At 43.1% G+C, this 17,425-nt stretch overlaps 1 long non-coding RNA gene across 1 annotated transcript in view; it reads left to right on the top strand.

Annotated features, from left to right (window-relative positions):
• Positions 1-17,425, top strand: part of LOC116446038 — a 52,552-nt gene that overhangs the window by 16,891 nt on the left and 18,236 nt on the right. The window contains exon 3 of the long non-coding RNA XR_004241002.1: positions 16,791-16,866. This is a non-coding gene — a long non-coding RNA (uncharacterized LOC116446038). The remainder of the gene's footprint in view (positions 1-16,790; positions 16,867-17,425) is intronic.

The raw sequence follows: 17,425 nt of genomic DNA on the forward strand, positions 1-17,425 counted from the left end.
CTGCTGGACAGCTCAGATGCAGAACTAGTAAAATATCCATCCACCTATGTATCTCACCAAAACCTATTTGACAAAATATGTAATCAAGACCATTGATTATTCACAATTCCAGAAGAATGGAATTAAGTATGGGAAGAAATTAGTTCTCGCACACAATAACTAATGTTGAACAGGATCCAGAAACCATTTGTGTATCTGCTTTCCTGTGTCGGGCCAACCAATATGAAGACCTACTGCTTGCATTGCAAATCCATGCTTCATTTCTGGTTTAGGAGATGTAATGGGGGTGGTGGTCATGGCGAAATTTATCTGAGCAGAGCAATCAAGAAGAATGGAGGCAGTTATGAGGGGTTTGCATCTGACTTTAGAAATCTAAACTGAAGTAAACAGACAGCTGTAAAAGAGAAGACTAATGCCTTGGTCTTCAAATACAGACAGTAGTTACAGTGGTGTAGCATATTAGACCAGACCGTGAGCCAAAATAAATTTAACTGGAAAAAATGGTGTTAATAGTTCTCTAGCACTCTTTTAAAAAACTTGTCAAAGCTGGGGATCTAATTAATGCATTAGATCACGTTGATAGCAGATGGAAAGCGGACTGTTTCTCAACTGGTTTAACTCATGTTAGTGAACTAAGTATAAAGCAGTACAGGAGTGAAATATTGTTTAGGAGTATATGAGTTGAAATGGTTCAGTATTATCTAATTACCAGAAAGAAAATTGGAAAACCTGACGAATATTAATGGGATAGAATATTTAAATGATTATTTATCATTATATTTCAGGATATATTAATCCTGAGCTTAAGCCAGTATTTTCTTATTGATCCTGCTATTCTGAATTTTTAGTCAGAATCGCTTGTACCTCTTCTATCCTGTTCTGTGTCAGGTAACTCATATTGACTACCACCAAGAATAGGACATAAAATTACATGAACTTTTGGGTTGGTTCAGTAAATAATATATTTTTCCTCTCTGGCAGCAAATGTTTCCAGAGTGTACAAAGCGAAATGGCAAAAAAGACAAGTGGGAAAAAAATTCAGCCAAAAATCTGTAGCAGTTCTTCATTTTCAGAGATAAATTTCTCATGGAAAATTTTACTGTCTGTTTCTGTAGACCATGAGACAGCAGGTAGATATTATTAAGATGAAATATTTAATAGCCTTTTCCTCGATTAAGATACTTCATAACCATCTACAGTAGGGGACAGCACCTAATGAGTATTGTTCCCAGTGGAATTTTGAACCAAGAATTTACTTAATGTATTCACTAGTGAACCCACACTTCAGATCCTTGCTTTCGTGGACCACACTTATTTAATAAGAAACCTAAAAAATTGTACTGCTCATGACATTTTTATTATGTAATTTCCTGTCTTGGTTTGAAAGACAGTTGTCTGCTAAGGAAAGACAGGGGCCCCCCTTGGAATGGCAGATGCGACCCCCCATCCCTCCGAGTTATTATAATTTTGAAATCAAGGGGCTTTTAGGCAAAGATGTGGAAAATAGGAATAACAGTTCTTTACTATTATATATCTGTATGTGTATAACCAGTCAAACAAACAACAATAACTATGGCAGTAACAGCAAACAATCACAAACCCAGTGCCAGCCTTCTCGGCTGTCGGGCCCTTTCCCCTCGGGTGCAGTTCCGCTCGCAGCCGGCAGGGGCGCTGGCGGCTCCCGGTGAGCAGGGCAGGTGCGATGGTTCCCCTGCACCTGCAGGGGGCGCCTTGGAGCGAGCTTGGGGAGTACATGGCACTGGTGGCCTGGGATCCTAGGAAAGGGATGGAACAAAAGCTTCACAAACCCCTGGGCAGCTGATCCTGGTGTCTGGCCGGACTCTCGGGAACAGCAGGCTGGAACGGCAGGCTGGAGCAGCAGGGACGAGCACAAATCCTGGGTGGCAGACGCGATGTATCCAAACGGGGAACTCCCCGGAGGTCTGGGCAGTTAGGGCAAACAGGGCTACAACGAAGCAAAGGCTCGAAGCAACGGTGGGGCAGGGCGGCCACTGCCCAGCTCCCAGCGGGGCAGGGAAGGCGGCTTTGGGATCCCGGGGCTTCTCCAGCAGAAGGAAAAGCAGCCGAAGAAAGCAGCCTCCCTCTCTGTCCAGAAAGCAGCCTCCCTCTCTGTCCAAATGCTGGAGACCGACTGCCCACACACCTAGGTGAAACAAAAGAGTAGCCAGATGTGCCGCACTCCGTAGCCGCCTCCTTTGTTTTTCTTAAGTACCTAGCCATTTGTCCCCCTAACAACATGTATGGGGGAAATTCCTTTAACAGAAAAAAAGCCAGGAGAGCTCCTAAAACCCCAACATTATCCACCCCAAATTTTTCCCATACTAACATGTTACATGAAACTTAACCCCTTTAACCGTATAAATACATGCATCACCTGAATTATATACATATATACATGCTGATACTGATACAAGTACAGAGCCATGGGTAGTTCACCCTAAAACAAGGTCCCCTTGAGGTAAGCATCGGGTCTCTCCATCCTTTTGCATCACCCACCAGGTGCAACCTGGTCCCTGAGCAAAAACAACCCCACGGATGGGTCTGTCTTTGCTTGAGGCAGAATTAACCCAAACAGTTTTTCCAAGCATACCTCTCATGTGCACCACTGGAACCTTATTCCCGTCTGTTGTTTGTAGGGGTTCGGATTGGGGAGGGCCTGCTCGGCTGGTGGAGCCTCAGGTGTTAACTAACCAGGTGGCTCTTGCTAAATGCACCTCTGAGTTTTTGAAAGTCCCCCCTCAGTGCCTTCAAGGTGGTTTTAAGCAATCCATTACACTGCTCAACCTTCCCAGCTGCTGGTGCATGGTAAGGGATGTGGTATACCCACTCAATGCCATGTTCTCTAGCCCAGGTGTTTATAAGGCCGTTCTTGAAATGAGTCCCATTGTCAGACTAGATTCTCTCAGGGGTACCATGCCTCCAAAGGACTTGTTTTTCAAGGCCCAGGATGGTGTTATGGGCAGTAGCATGAGGCACAGGGTAGGTCTCAGGCCATCCTGTGGTGGCTTCTACCATTGTGAGCACATAGTGCTTGCCTTGGTGGGTTTGAGGCAGTGTGATGTAATCAATCTGCCAGGCTTCCCCATACTTGTATTTGGACCACCGCCCACCATACCACAGGGGCTTCACCTGCTTGGCCTGCTTGATCGCAGCGCATGTCTCACAATCATGGATCACCTGGGAGATACTGTCCATAGTTAGATCCACCCCTCAATCTCATGCCCACCTATAGGTGGCATCTCTGCCCTGATGGCCTGAGGCATCATGGGCCCATCGAGCTAGGAACAACTCTCCTTTGTGTTGCCAATCCAAGTCTATCTGGGACACCTCTATTTTTGCAGCCTGATCTACCTGTTTGTTGTTACGATGTTCTTCATTAGCCTGGCTCTTGGGGACATGACCATCTACATGACGGACCTTCACGGATAGCTTCTTTACCCGAGTGGCAATACCTTTCCACTCCTCAGCAGCCCAGATTGGTTTTCCTCTGCGCTGCCAGTTTGCCTTCTTCCACCTTTCCAGCCAACCCCGCAGAGCATTGGCTACCATCCATGAATCGGTGTAGAGGTAGAGCTTTGGCCACTTCTCTCTTTCGGCTATGTCCAGAGCTAATTGAACAGCTTTGAGTTCAGCAAATTGGCTCGATCTACCTTCTCCTTCAGTAGCCTGTGCAACTTGTCATGTGGGGCTCCATACAGCAGCTTTCCATTTCCAGCTAGTGCCTACAATTCGGCAGGAACCATCAGTGAAGAGGGCATATTGTCTTTCACTCTCTGGTAGCTCGTTATATGGTGGGGCTTCTTTGGCACGTGTCACCTGCTCCTCTTCTTCTCAGAAGATAACCCAAAAGTCTCACCTTCCGGCCAGTTTGTGATTATTTCCAAGATCCCAGGGCGACTTGGGTTTCCAATTCGGGCACGCTGCGTGATGAGGGCGATCCATTTGCTCCAAGTAGTGTCGGTGGCATGATGCGTGGAAGGAACCTTTCCTTTGAACATCCACCCCAGCACCGGTAGTCGGGGTGCCAGGAGGAGTTGTGCCTCTGTGCCGATTACTTCTGAGGCAGCTTGGACTCCTTCATAAGCTGCCAAGATTTCTTTCTCTGTGGGAGTGTAGTTGGCTTCAGACCCTCTGTAGCTTCGGCTCCAGAATCCCAGTGGTTGGCCCCAAGTCTCACCAGGCACCTTCTGCCAAAGGCTCCAGGACAGACCATTGTTCCCGGCTGCAGAGTAGAGTACGTTCTTCACCTCTGGTCCCATCCTGACTGGGCCAAGGGCTATGGCGTGAGCAATTTACTGCTTGATGTGGGCAAAGGCTTGCTGCTGTTCTGGGCCCCAGTGGAAATCGTTCTTCTTGCAGGTAACCAGGTAGAGAGGACTCACGATCTGGCTGCACTCGGGAATGTGCATCCTCCAGAAACCTATGGCGCCTAGGAAAGCTTGTGTTTCCTTCTTGTTGGTCGGTGGAGACATTGCTCCCAGGACACTTTACTCCCAGGAACTGGATCTCTTGAGCAGGTCCCTTGACTTTGCTCTTCTTGATGGCAAAACTAGCTTCCAGTAGAATTTGAATTATTCTCTCTCCTTTCTCAGACACTTCGGTCGTGGTGTTCCCCCACACAATGATGTCATCAATGTACTGCAGATGTTCTGGGGCCTCACCCTTTTCCAGTGCAGCCTGGGTCAGTCCACAGTAGATGGTGGGACTGTGCTTCCACCCGTGGGGCAGTCGATTCCAGGTGTACTGCACACCCCTCCAGGTGAAGGCAAACTTTGCTGTCAGAGGAATGGAGAAAAATGCATTGGCAACGTCAATAGTGGCATACCACTTCGCTGCTTTGGACTCCAGCTTGTACTGCAGCTCCAACATGTCCAGCACAGCAGCGCTCAATGGTGGAGTCACTTCATTCAAGGCACGATAGTCCACAGTCAATCTCCATTCCCTGTCAGACTTGTGCACAGGCGAGACGGGGCTGTTGAAGGGTGAGTGGGTCTTGCTGACCACCCCTTGGCTCTCCAGCTCACGGATCATCTTGTGGATGGGGATCACAGCATCTCGATTTGTCCGATACTGCCGGTGGTGCACTGTTGAGGTGGCAATTGGCACTCGTTGCTCTTCCACTTTCAGGAGCCCAACTGCAGAAGGATTTTCTGATTGTCCAGGCAGGGTGTTCAATTGCCTAATGCCCTCTGCCTCCACAGCAGCAATCCCAAATGCCCACCTGAGTCCTTTTGGGTCTTTGATAGCCATTCCAGAGGAAGTCTATGCCCAGAATACACAGGGCCTCTGGGCCAGTCACAATCGGATGCTTTTGCCACTCCTTCCCAGTCAGGCTCACCTCAGCTTCCAACAGGGTCAACTGCTGTGATCCCCCGGTCACCCCAGCGATGGATACAGGTTCTGCCCCCACATGTCCCGATGGCATTAAAGTACACTGTGCCCCAGTATCAACCAATGCATCATATTTTTGTGGCTCTGATGTGCCAGGCCATCGGATCCACACCGTCCAGAAAACCCGGTTCTCCCGTGCCTCTTCCTGGCTGGAGGCAGGGCCCCTCTAGCCCTGGTTATCATTCTTTCCCTGGGCGTACATGCTCGAGGTACCTTCAAGGGGATCCAACATATCATCCTCCCTTCTGTAATACCTGGCAGCTTGGTCACGGGAGGCTGAGGCTACTTTCACCTTAGCGGGACCCCCTCGGTTAGTGCCTCCCTCCTTGAGTTCACGCACCCGCGCTGCCAGGACAGAGGTGGGTTTCCCATCCCACCTTCTCATGTCTTCCCCATGCTCGTACAGGAAAAAACACAGCTCAGCTCGTGGGGTGTACCCTCTCTCTCTGGCAGGGGGACGACGGGCTCTGACTTGAGGGCCTGTGACTTGCATTGGTGCCACACTGACCTTCCTCATCTCCTCCCTCATCTCCTCCCTCATTTCCTTCCTCATCTCCTTCATCTTCTCTTTGAGGCCCTGGACCACAGCAGAGAGATGAGCTTTCAGCGGACCATTGACCGTACTGTCATAATTCCCGAGCTCGTTGGTGACAGAGCCCACTGTTTCTAGGTTATTGTCAGCATCAATCGTTGCAATGAAGGTGGTGTATTGTGGTGGCCCTAGCTTTGCCAGGTTCCACATCATCTGTCTTGTGCACCTGACCTTATCGGGGTCATTATCATGCTGTCCATCCCTCCCAAAGAGTACCTCTAATACTGCCACCTCTCTTAGCTGCTGGATCCCTTCCTCGAGTGTCTTCCACTGCATTCTATGACGGTACTCCTGCATTCTTTCTTTGTGAATGAACCTTTCTCTCACACACGTTAAGAGCCGCTCCCAGAGAGAAAGGGGCCCTGGCTCCCTCAAAAATATCTGATCCACACCTGGTTCCTGGGTCAACGAACCCAGATACCTTGCCTCACCACTATCCAGTTGCACACTTGTGCCCATAAGGTCCCAAACCTGAAGCAGCCAGGTTGTATAAGGCTCACGCTCCCTTCACACAATGTCGTTTCGCATAGCACGGCGACTGTTGTACGACAGGGACTCAGTGATGATTTCCGGCTCTGGCTCTCCTGCTGGTTGTGAGGGCCTTGGTTCCCCATCATCATTAACTGGTCGTACTGATTTGGTCTTACACGTCCTCCTTTGCACAGGGGTGACTGCTGCTGGCTGTGGTTGTCCTTGTGGTTTAGCTGGAACCTGGATGGTTGTAACATCCGTGGGTTCCACTGCTGCACCATCGGACTCACCCTCTTTGGGGCAGGGAGAGGGTTTTTCACTAGCTGAGGAGGTGTATTCCCTTAGCACTTGGCATATCCCCTGGCGCACCTGGCGCATCTCCTTCACCAGTACCTCCACCCAGTTCGGGTTGTCCATTTCTGAGGTGGGCTGTTGGGCGGTATCAGGCTGTGGGGCAGGGTCTCTAGTGTCTGGGGCTGTGTCAGGCTCCGGGGCTGGATCAGGCTCTGGGGCTGGATCTCTAGTGTCTGGGACCGTGTCAGGATCTGGGGCAGGATCAGGCTCTGGGGTAGGATCTCTAGTCTCTGGGGCTGCTATCTGGGTAGTTATCCAAGACAATCTCAACGTATCCCTGAGTGCTAAATAGAGCAGGCCTACCAGTACCAGTTGGTTAGTACTCAGAGGGAATCTAAACCCTTTGAAAATTATTTCAGGGTGGGGGTTTTTTTGTTGGTTGGATTTTTTTGGTGAGCTTAAATATGCCATGAACTTATGCTTTTCCTTCTACATGTCAGAATCTGGATGCTGGCCCTTTGACTGCTGTTGGCTTTTGGAGAGTAGCTGTAACTGATTATCCTTCAGTAGCTTTCTTTTCCCTCTTCCAGAGTTCAGACTTACTCAACCTTGTCTAGATACCAAGCTAAAGTAACAGTGAATTCTTAACTTGAGTTTCATGGGCTTCATTTTCTAGATCCACTAATTAGGTAATCCTGTAATTAAATCTCAAAAGTAATTCCAGCTAGTGAAGTGCCGTATGTACTGGAAAGACTGGGAAAAATGCAGCATATATGTCATTTTCCTTTAGAAGGAAGATAGTTTGACCCTACCATTTCCTTTATATGTCATAGCCTCTAATTGCAAAAAAATTATGTTCACCTTTCTTTCCTGTCTTACAGAATTGACACCCACATGCCCTGTTCTCTTTCCAGGTTTGGGTGTCCATGGTCACTGGGGTATATACATGGGGAGTTCTCTTCAGCCATCCTGTTGAATTTAGGTTGTTGTGTAGCAATGAACTCAGGATTCACTAGGCCAGTAAGAGAATAGAGTAGAACATGGCTTCATGGGTAGGGCACTATGTGATAGATGGATAGCTTCAGTTCTGCTCCAAGGATTCATATTTTATTCAATGCTGTTTCATCATCTCCCCTTTCAGCTGTGTTTTAAAAGGAAAAGAATAGTCCCTGCTTAGCTATTTCAAAGATAGGTCACAGACCTCTTCTTTCAGGAAAGGGCTAAAAGCTGTAACTATGCAACAGATAAAAGCATTTTCCTGCAAAATGTGAAGCACAGAGTAGGTCATGGTCACATTTCAAATGCATCCTTGTGCTTACTGTTTCCTAAAACAGCTGCTTCCAAAAAGCACCTCCTTGCCCTCCTTCTCCCACAATAGAAAATGAATTCTTGAAATACTTCTATCAGGAGCAAAGGGAGGTCTAAGGAAAGATTACTGACTCTACCTTTTTTTTCATCCTCTTTCTCCCTGGTAATCATGTGAAAAGTGCACACTTGTTACTGCGGGCTAAGCATGCTGGAAGAAGGCATGAGCAAGGCTCAAGGCTCCAGTGTGCCTTATCCTCCTGGCAGCTGCTGGGTGAGGATGTTTAGTCTCTCCTGTCCCTCTTCAGCCTGCCTGGCTCTGGCCTGGCTGTACCAGCACCTCTGGCAGATCTCTTCTTACCTGGCGGGGTAAGGTAGTAGTGAATCTTTACTGTGAGAAGAAGGCCATTTCCCAGTGGATGTCTTTATTACGAACGGGGAAACAAGGCCTAAGGTTAGTGATGGGATGCCACACAAATCCTCTTTAGAGCAAGTTTGGCAAGAGCTGAGCTCTCTTGATCACTTGACAACAGGAGTCCCAGATGAGTCCCCTTCCGCTGGAGCTTGGGTGATTAAGAATTTTTGTGCAGGATATAAATAATCTGGATGTTTATGCTAGAGGAGCGTCAGTGAAATGGAAGATGAGGCAAATAGCTAGAGCAATCCTCAGAAGGGAAGAGTGTGAATTTGTGAGAGAGTGAACACAGAAATGAAGAAGCTGGAGACAGGAAGAAGGTCAGAATTATCTTTAGACCAACAATAATGCTAGAGTCTAGCTTTAGTACCACCTATTAATGTCTCTTTGGATGCCCTTTTAATCCTCCCTTGTGGAGCAGTGGTGCCTTGAGCAGGTATCTGGAGATCTTTCAGAGAGGTTGATGCTGGAAAGTGCAAGTTCAACTATGAAATGCCTGACTTGCAAGTGCTTACTCTCGTTGTTAGCTTTGGCTTTGATACCATGGAAGAGGAGAAAAAAGCAAAAGGTGAAAGAGAAAAAAGCAGCACAATTTAGCAGGAGACATTCTCATTGTTGGTGTCCTATCTAGTGCTGGTTGCTTGTTATTTTCTTCAGGTTTTTGTTTTCCCTAAAACTGCCCAGTGCTCATCCTCCAGCCTTACAAAACATGGTCATGGTTGTGGGTACAAAAATACAGCTAGCAAGAACTTCTCTTGCTTCTTTCCCATGCCGTGAGATATTTTTCTCTCTCACGGAAGATATTAGCAGAGTTCTATAAACTATGAACACCTGCGACCTTGCAGAGCTTTGTTTATGGTACAGTAGAAAAATATTTTGACAATGGATGTTTTAGGATTTTAGCCAATCACCCCGAGGGGTGGCTGATCCTTTGACCAATTATACTATGAAGAAAAAGGTCTATAAAAGAGTTTGCAAAATAATTAAATAAATCAATCTTGCTGCACTATTCCTGCCTGTTGGATCTCTCTCGTCCTCCCTACCACTGCGGGATACCGTAATACATGGTATTTGTGATTTGTGATGGAAAGCAATCCTTTCCTACATTTTTTTCCAAGCCAGCCCTCCCAAAATTAGATATTCTTCCAGCTAGCAGAGAAGACAAGACTAATGTGTCATCTTCAACCTGGTAGCTGACCTTCATCTTATATGTAAGAAAGGGATATTCATTTAATTTACTTTTTTGGTGTGGTGGTGGGGGGGCTGTGGCTGCACTGCAAAGCAGTCTGAGCAATCTGAGAAAATTAGTTGAATGGTTCAGCTGACATGCATATGTAACTCCAGGCCATCAGGATATTCCAATGAAAACTGGGTGACTTGAAGTATGATAAATAAGAAGAGGTTTTTTCATTGAGCAAATTCTAACTTCACTATGCTTTGATTTAGACTTTAAATAGTTACAGTAGGAAAAATTGCATGGTAACAGACAAAGGCAAACTGCAGATTTTTTCTGATTTACTTTGTATCCCAAAATTATCACATTAAACAATGCAACAGGATGTGATGACCCTGCAACATTTTTATGATACTACCAAAATATTTTCTCACAAATTAATGTCCTCTGACAGAAGCATAAATATATATATTCAAATTCAAACCTGATATAGATACAAGTGTAATGATAATGAAAGTAGCTGTCAGGGCTACACTGGTCTTGAAAGGTGGTAGAACTGTAGGAAGACATTTTAGTGATGACAAATGATCCCATCTGTCTTTCTGCATAGGGCTGGAGAACAATCTGAAGTGATGTAATTTATCTAGTTGCATCATTAGAGAAGGGTGTTGAAATATGTTGCATCTATTTGTGCAAGCTGTGCTCATTCTTCAGTGTTGTTTCCTTGTGAGCAAAACTTCCTTTTCCACTGTCCTTCCTCTTTCCCGACCTCCAATATAAGAGGAAGAGGATATAAGACAGTAACTTCTTAGAATCAGTGCATGATAAAAACAACATACAATATATAGAAACTTACTAGTCTTAATATATTGATTTGTTAAGCTGTAAATAACATTTGAGTTTCTTGTATCCCAGTTTCCACACAGGCATCATGTCTTTCAACCTTTGCTTGATAAAGATTGTTTCATGGGTGTAAGCAAAAGAAGGTGAAATAAAACAATGTAAAATGCATGGTCCTGTTACTCACAGTGTGTAAATAATGACTAGAATGAGACTCTATCAGCACTGAAATTTGCTGGTTTCTGAATTCTTTTTGTCAGGGTTTTACTTTTTGGGACAGCTTTTCCTATTAGGGTACTGTATTTCAAGTAGTCAATGAAGTGTCATGCGGTGAATTCTTTTCAGTTTTAGTTTTGCATTTTTATTCACTTGCTTTCCTTCTATCTATTTTGGTTTTTATCAGAAAAGTGAATGCTTTACCTCTTTTCTTACCTTAATTACAAATCAGTTTTGATACTAAAATTGTAAAGAAGGATATTTCATGAATATTTGGCCTGCAGCTTGGATAACAGTAGCAAGATCAAAATCCAGTTTTAATAAATCTCCAATATATTTTCAGCATGTCCTTGATCCTGTTATCTGATATTGCGGTTGTCTCCAATGAGCAGAAGCACGTCATGTCATATGTTTAATTAAAGTTTAAAGTTTAAATTACTTATTTAAACATAAAGTTTAAATAATATATTGCCCATTCCTCTACTTCGTGTCTTTTCTGTACATGGACAAGGTCTCTGAACACTAAATGCTAGTTTAGGCTTTCAGAGGCATTCTAGGACCTCTAGTACCACTGCACCTCAGGTAATAAAATCTTATCTGACTTATGGAACTAGCAGAAGAAAACATCCCTTAGGGTCTGTGTTTTCTCACAGTGAATACATTATTGTCTTCTGCTTTTGAAGAAGTTTTTTCTTTCAGTATTACAACTGCCAAACAAAAATGCCCCTAAGCTTGCCTTTCTGAGATTATTCTGTAAATTCAATCAGGACTTTTTCTCATATTGGTCCCTACTTTTTTCCCATTCCAACTGCATACCTTTATGATGCCAAGTTTTACTTTTTCTTTTGAGAAAATATAAATCCACCCATATATTAATAGTGATTTCCCTGTTCACGCTTCCCTTACTCTTTTCCTGAATCTGATGGCAACATTTTGAGGTATCATATTGGTCCGCCCCAGAACCAATTTCATTCTGATAATTCCCTTGACCTCTCTTAGGACTTGTAGTTCAATTCAAGCCAGACAGACACTTGCTTTGCACAGTTGTATTTTATGCTTTTGAAATTGAGTCCAGCCCAGGTCTTAATTAGCAATGACCTATTCCCTGAACTCTGGGTTGGTAAGAGAAGATAAACAATTCTAGGTTGGTAAGCAGAAGATAAACAGCAGTTGCAGCATTCTTGGCTAAGAATCATGCCCTCAATGCCTATGCTTGATGTGCAGGCATAGCCCCTAAGCTGCTTATGCTCATGTCCATCTGCTGAGATGGCAGAGTGCCTTGTCACAAGTTGTTTGGACTCCTGCCTTGAGCACAGAGGTGCCAGGCAATGATCAGCAGCCTGCATGACAATGCAAGCATCATTTCTTCTAAAAGAACAGCTCCTTTAAGCAATTAGTGTATTACAGGCTGCTACCATGGGCCTCTTAGAGCATGGCTACACCTGTTGGTAATTATGTGCCAAGAAGAGAATCCATGAACCATACCAGAGAGCAGTCCAACCAGTGCAGTGTCATTTTTAGTGCCAAGGAGACAGGTTGCACTGCCGCAGGGGTATGAAAACTCATCAATAGTTCTCAGGGTGTCAAAAAAAGATCTCAGCAGGCCAGAACTGCCTGGAGGTGCATCCAAAACAGTCACTACAATGGCCCCCAAGTAGCAACTAAAACAAAGTAACAGTAACAGAACCTGTGTGACAGCTTTCCTCATAGAATTGGTAATTAAATCAAGATAAAACAGGATAGCTTGGTGCTACCCTCTTCAAAGAAAAATAGAAGACTCTGACCTTATTCTTTCCACTGAATAAATACCTCTTCGATTAAAGAGAAGGTAAAATTCTCTTTTTTTTCGGCCTAATTAAGAAACCGTACAGAGTAGTGGGACTCAGCATAGCAGTACTTAACCACTTTGCTACCAGAAAAAACAAAGGGTAAGGAGGAAATTCTGAATAATGCTCCATGCAACTGCAGTAGAGGGGAAAGCACTGAAAGGCAGGTCCTTTTTCAATATCTGTTTTGTCTCAGGAGTCCTGAACTACCCCTCAGTTTTGGGTACAGTAGCTGCCTGACAACAGGAGCAATTCTGTCAGTTGGGGTTACTAAAAGTATTTTGTCTTGAGATGTTTTTAGATCACCACAAGCCACTTGTTTTGGAGAGAAGTCCAGAAGCAGCTTCTAATCCATTCTGCCAGCCCCATGCTATCCAGAAGTCAAATCTACAAAAAATGAGCTAGGATCTTTTTTAACAAAAACTTTTTTTGGGGAAATGAAATTTTAACAGCTTTTATATGCGTTGTCCCAGTTTGCTCATTTCAAACGTGAAAAACTGTTTATATATATATATATATATATAAAATATGTATAATATGTATATAATATTTTAAATTTAAAATTTCTGTTTAATTGAATAAGAATGTTTTTCTTTATTTTTAAACTGCATTGCAAAATGTTTTAAATTGAGCAGATTTGGCCATGCTAGTAAGTTTTAGAATTTTAGTAGTCTATAAAGTTCATGAAATATTCATCTAAGAGAATCTTGAGACAACATTTCATTTTTATTTTTCTTATACAGCAGAGAACTGAAATCAGTTGTACCTGTACTTCTCAGCATTAGCCTTGGGGTAATTTAAAATCCTTGAGTTGCTGGAGTGGACAAAAGGACTTGTGAAAGTCTCTGTGTGTTTCCAAGGACGTACAATGAGCTGAAGGGCTGTTACCAGTCTGCTCTGGCTTACACGCAGCTGTCACAGAATGATTCAGGTCTCACTGTGATCAGTGGGAATTCTGCCGTTAACTTCATTAGGACCAAGATTTGCCCTAAGCCCCAGCTGATATTTGTGTACACCATTGGAGTCATGCTATTTTCTGCCAGATGATCATTTTGAGTGCCAGATGAAGGGATTTTGGCAAAGCCTGGTGAACAAAGGCTGTTGAATCCTTATTATGGGAAAGTTTTGGTTGTGAGACAGGTAATAGCCTTTGGATTTGCACTGTACAGCTGAGTTCAGAAAATAGTCTTTTGTGTGCAGAGTCATGATGAATGCCAGAGACTGGGTCTTTTACACCTGCAGGTAACATCACAAACAGCAAAAAAGGCCTGTGAACATGTAGATAATGTAATTTAAACACAGATTGGACTTTGTGTGAACCTTTCCCCTCTAATTGGAAAGAAATACAAAATGAGCTCCATAACAAAAGAATATTGAATACCAAGTAAATAATCCATTGCATTTCTTCTGTGTGGTGTCCAAAAGACTGGATTGATATTTCAACATCATGTCACAGATTCACTGACTACAGAACTAGCTTATTCTTCATGAAGCATCTTAGCCTGGAATTGTTCTGTCTGGAAAGTAGGATTTACTCTACTCACTATAGTTTTACATTTGTTGATCTGAAATTATTTTCAGAATAACAATGTAAATAGTCACAGCTCCATTATAAAATGCCGTCTGGCAGCATATTTATTTATTTTGTCCTTGGGTCTATACATATAAATCTTACTGATAGTAATACAGTTTCTTTGTATAGACCCAAGGATAAAGTTTGGTTAATGATACTTTCTTCTTACACAATGTATAGATAAGTTCCTGCAGGTTTTTTTTGGCTGGCCATGTTTTATGGTGGTACAGCTGACACAGAAACTAAGTGCTGATCCCTTTGCCAGCCTCTCAGGAATGATGCCAGTACATGAGGAGTTGTTGCTCATACAACTAGCACCTGTATTCTTTTCTCTTGGGTAGCAGAAAACAGATGGAGATTATTGTACTCTGAAAAACCTGAGTCTGATCCAGAAGATAAACTTGGAGAAGGAGAAAACACTTCTGATCTTTCATTTTTCACTCTTCTATGTAAAAACCTAATGCAGCTTTCCTTGAAGGTAACAAGCCCAGTTGCATTGCTTATGATGGGAAGAATATCAGGCCTTGGCCTTTCTGCTGAGATCAACCAAAAGTATAATTTAAGGGTGACTGTAACAATGTGATGTAGTTATGATCTACAAAAATTTCAGAAAAGCATAGAAAGCATAACAGTAGTCATTGTCAGGACCATCCAGTGCAGCATCTTGTCTTTGACAGTAGCCAGTAGTGGGTGGCTAGGGGAAAGTATGGCAGGGCAGATGATGATACTTCACAGGATTTTCTCCAACATTAAATGAGAAATTCAAACCTCTGTGATACAGACCACACAGAGTCAAAAGAGTAACTATTTTCAGTCTCTCATCTCCTAGTTTGAGTTTGAAATAGCAGAACACATCAGCTCCACATTTCATTACCACTAGCAGCTAGTTCAAAGCCTGAGCTAGGGTAAAATTATGGGCAAAGCATGCATCAGACTCTACATTGTGTGAAAAGACTGTGCTGAAGAGCTTGAAAATTTAAGAGAAAATTGGATGCAGATTAAAAGGCCTTTTAAAACAACAAATGGAAACATTCCCTGGATGCCTGCAATCCTTTTCAAATACAACTGACAATTAATTCCTCCTAAGTTCATATTTGTGTTTTGTAATGAAATGCTGCAGTCCAGCATTTTATCCTAAAGAAAACTTTTACTTCCTCATATTTTTAAGCATCCCTTGCTAATTAATAAGCTCCACTAGGACAAGAGTTAGTTCTTTTAAAATTAAAGCTAATCTTGAGGCCTGTCTTGTTTGCTAGCTGCTCTGCGATTTACTTTTCACTGTTAGGACTCAGAACGAGAGAGACTAGCAAACCTCCTTGTGATCCACAGAGCCTTTGCACTGCAATGAAAGCTGAAAGCAAAAAATAGAAGAAACTGCTAGCTTCTCACTGTAAGTAAGAAAAACAGGGAGGAGAGAGGAATATAAAGGGTGATGCTTCAGTAGTAATGATAATAAGGACTCCATCTCCATTCCCCTACTGACCAGAGCAAGTTGTTGAATTAAGCAAACACGAAAAGGTCAGAGGAAAGAAGCCAACAATATCTCTTTTTTTTTTGTCTGTAGGACACAGGTGGAATTTAGATGCCCAGGGCTAGGTAACATTTCCCACTGCCCCTAAAACCCTAGCAACACCTGCTTTCAGAAGTAGAATTTTGAACACAAATACTAACAAGTTTGCAAAAGCAAAGAGAAAGGTGTATGCGTGGAACACCTGCCTTGCCCTTCTGTGGTCCAAAAGCAAGGTGCAGGGGTTCCCCAGTTTTTCTAAATATCTGAGCATGCATAAGTGTCCTTCAGGTCAAGACTTACATACAATTGACTGCTTTCTGTCAGATGGAGAACTGTTTGCTTTACTTCTATTTGAAGCTAATTCACAGTATGGTTTCTGTTTTCTTTAGCCAGTGACTGGGAAATTTAAAATACACAAACAGTCATAGGAAAAAAATGCAAGCCTTTTGACTTTCTTCCTAACTTGCTGACCTGTCTCTTAGTTTACATTTGCTTTGGTCTGCTGAAGCTTGATTTTATGGCCTCACAATTGTTCATCCTCTGTGGAAGGGATCAAGGTTGCTTTTCCTTGTTACTGTATTAGCCAGTCATTATGTGCTATGTGTGGCAGTAGGATATTGAATGAAGTCCCTCCTGTTGAAGTGGTAAATGTACCCAGGTGTCTTCGGATAAATGGTTTATGTTATTATTCAATAACTGAAGTCCATCATCCCCAAAATGTAGGGGTTTTGATAAAGTTGGGTGTATGAAAATTTTAATTTTGGGATTTGAATTACTTTAGATTTGGTGACTTCAGGTATGTATACATGAACAACTTAACTCAGGAGTGTGTTTTCAAAGCAAATCTCCCAATAAGCTCACAGTTTACCATACTGTGTTTTGTGTCACACGGTAATCTCTGAACACAAACTGGTTCCCTTTCTGATGAAATTAAAGTGGTAAACATATCTAAGCTTTGAATCTACTGTACTGTAGTCATTAGTGGGCATTCAGTTAGAGTTCCTCTGAAATAAAACTTTCAAAACTTTATAGTGTGGATGTCTGTTCTCCAGCAAGAATTGTTTTGCTCTATAAATATGCTCTGGTTGTGCTGCACAGCCTGTAAGTGCAGGCATAGATTTATGTTAAGCTTTGACCTTCTTTTCCTTTATCTCTACTGAAGAAATCTGGAGAAGAGGAAGGAAGGAAACCAATAGAGAGCATTTCAGTGGACAAAAACCAGCTGCTGACTGACACAGGTAAAGACATAGCTATATAATACACCTCACACAACATGAAAGAGAGAGAGAAATAGAAAGAGAAATAGGAAAACTATTCCCTCTTTCCATTTCCATTAAATGGATTTTAGGTTCTATAAAAATACATGGTTAAATATAATGTTTTCAGTCCACTTCAAAAGGATGAGTGGTTAAAGCTGTCAAAAGGCTTCCTAGTGCAGCATTCACAGATGTGATTAGGGACTAGAAAGCATTCAAGGACTTTGATTCATGAAAAAATCTGATTGAATCCTAGGATAGGCAGTATCCTGCCTGTGAATCTCAGAAGGAATAGCTTGGAGTCAGCTGCAATTATTGCAAAAGCAGGCTAGAGAATTAGAACTGAGCTCAAGTAAGTAAGTGAATAAATACACTGTGACCCTCTCCACTGTGCACTCTACAATACTAATTAAAGAAGACTATGACAAATGAGCCATGTTTGTAAGTAATTATGAATTTATGGCTCCTTTAAGTTTAATAAGGTAAAATTATAAAGGGAGGATATTTTTTCTCCCAAAATACCTCTCTTAAATCTGTAAGG

The sequence above is a fragment of the Corvus moneduloides genome, chromosome 6, assembly GCF_009650955.1.
Source record: "Corvus moneduloides isolate bCorMon1 chromosome 6, bCorMon1.pri, whole genome shotgun sequence".
Taxonomy (NCBI): Eukaryota; Metazoa; Chordata; class Aves; order Passeriformes; family Corvidae; genus Corvus; species Corvus moneduloides.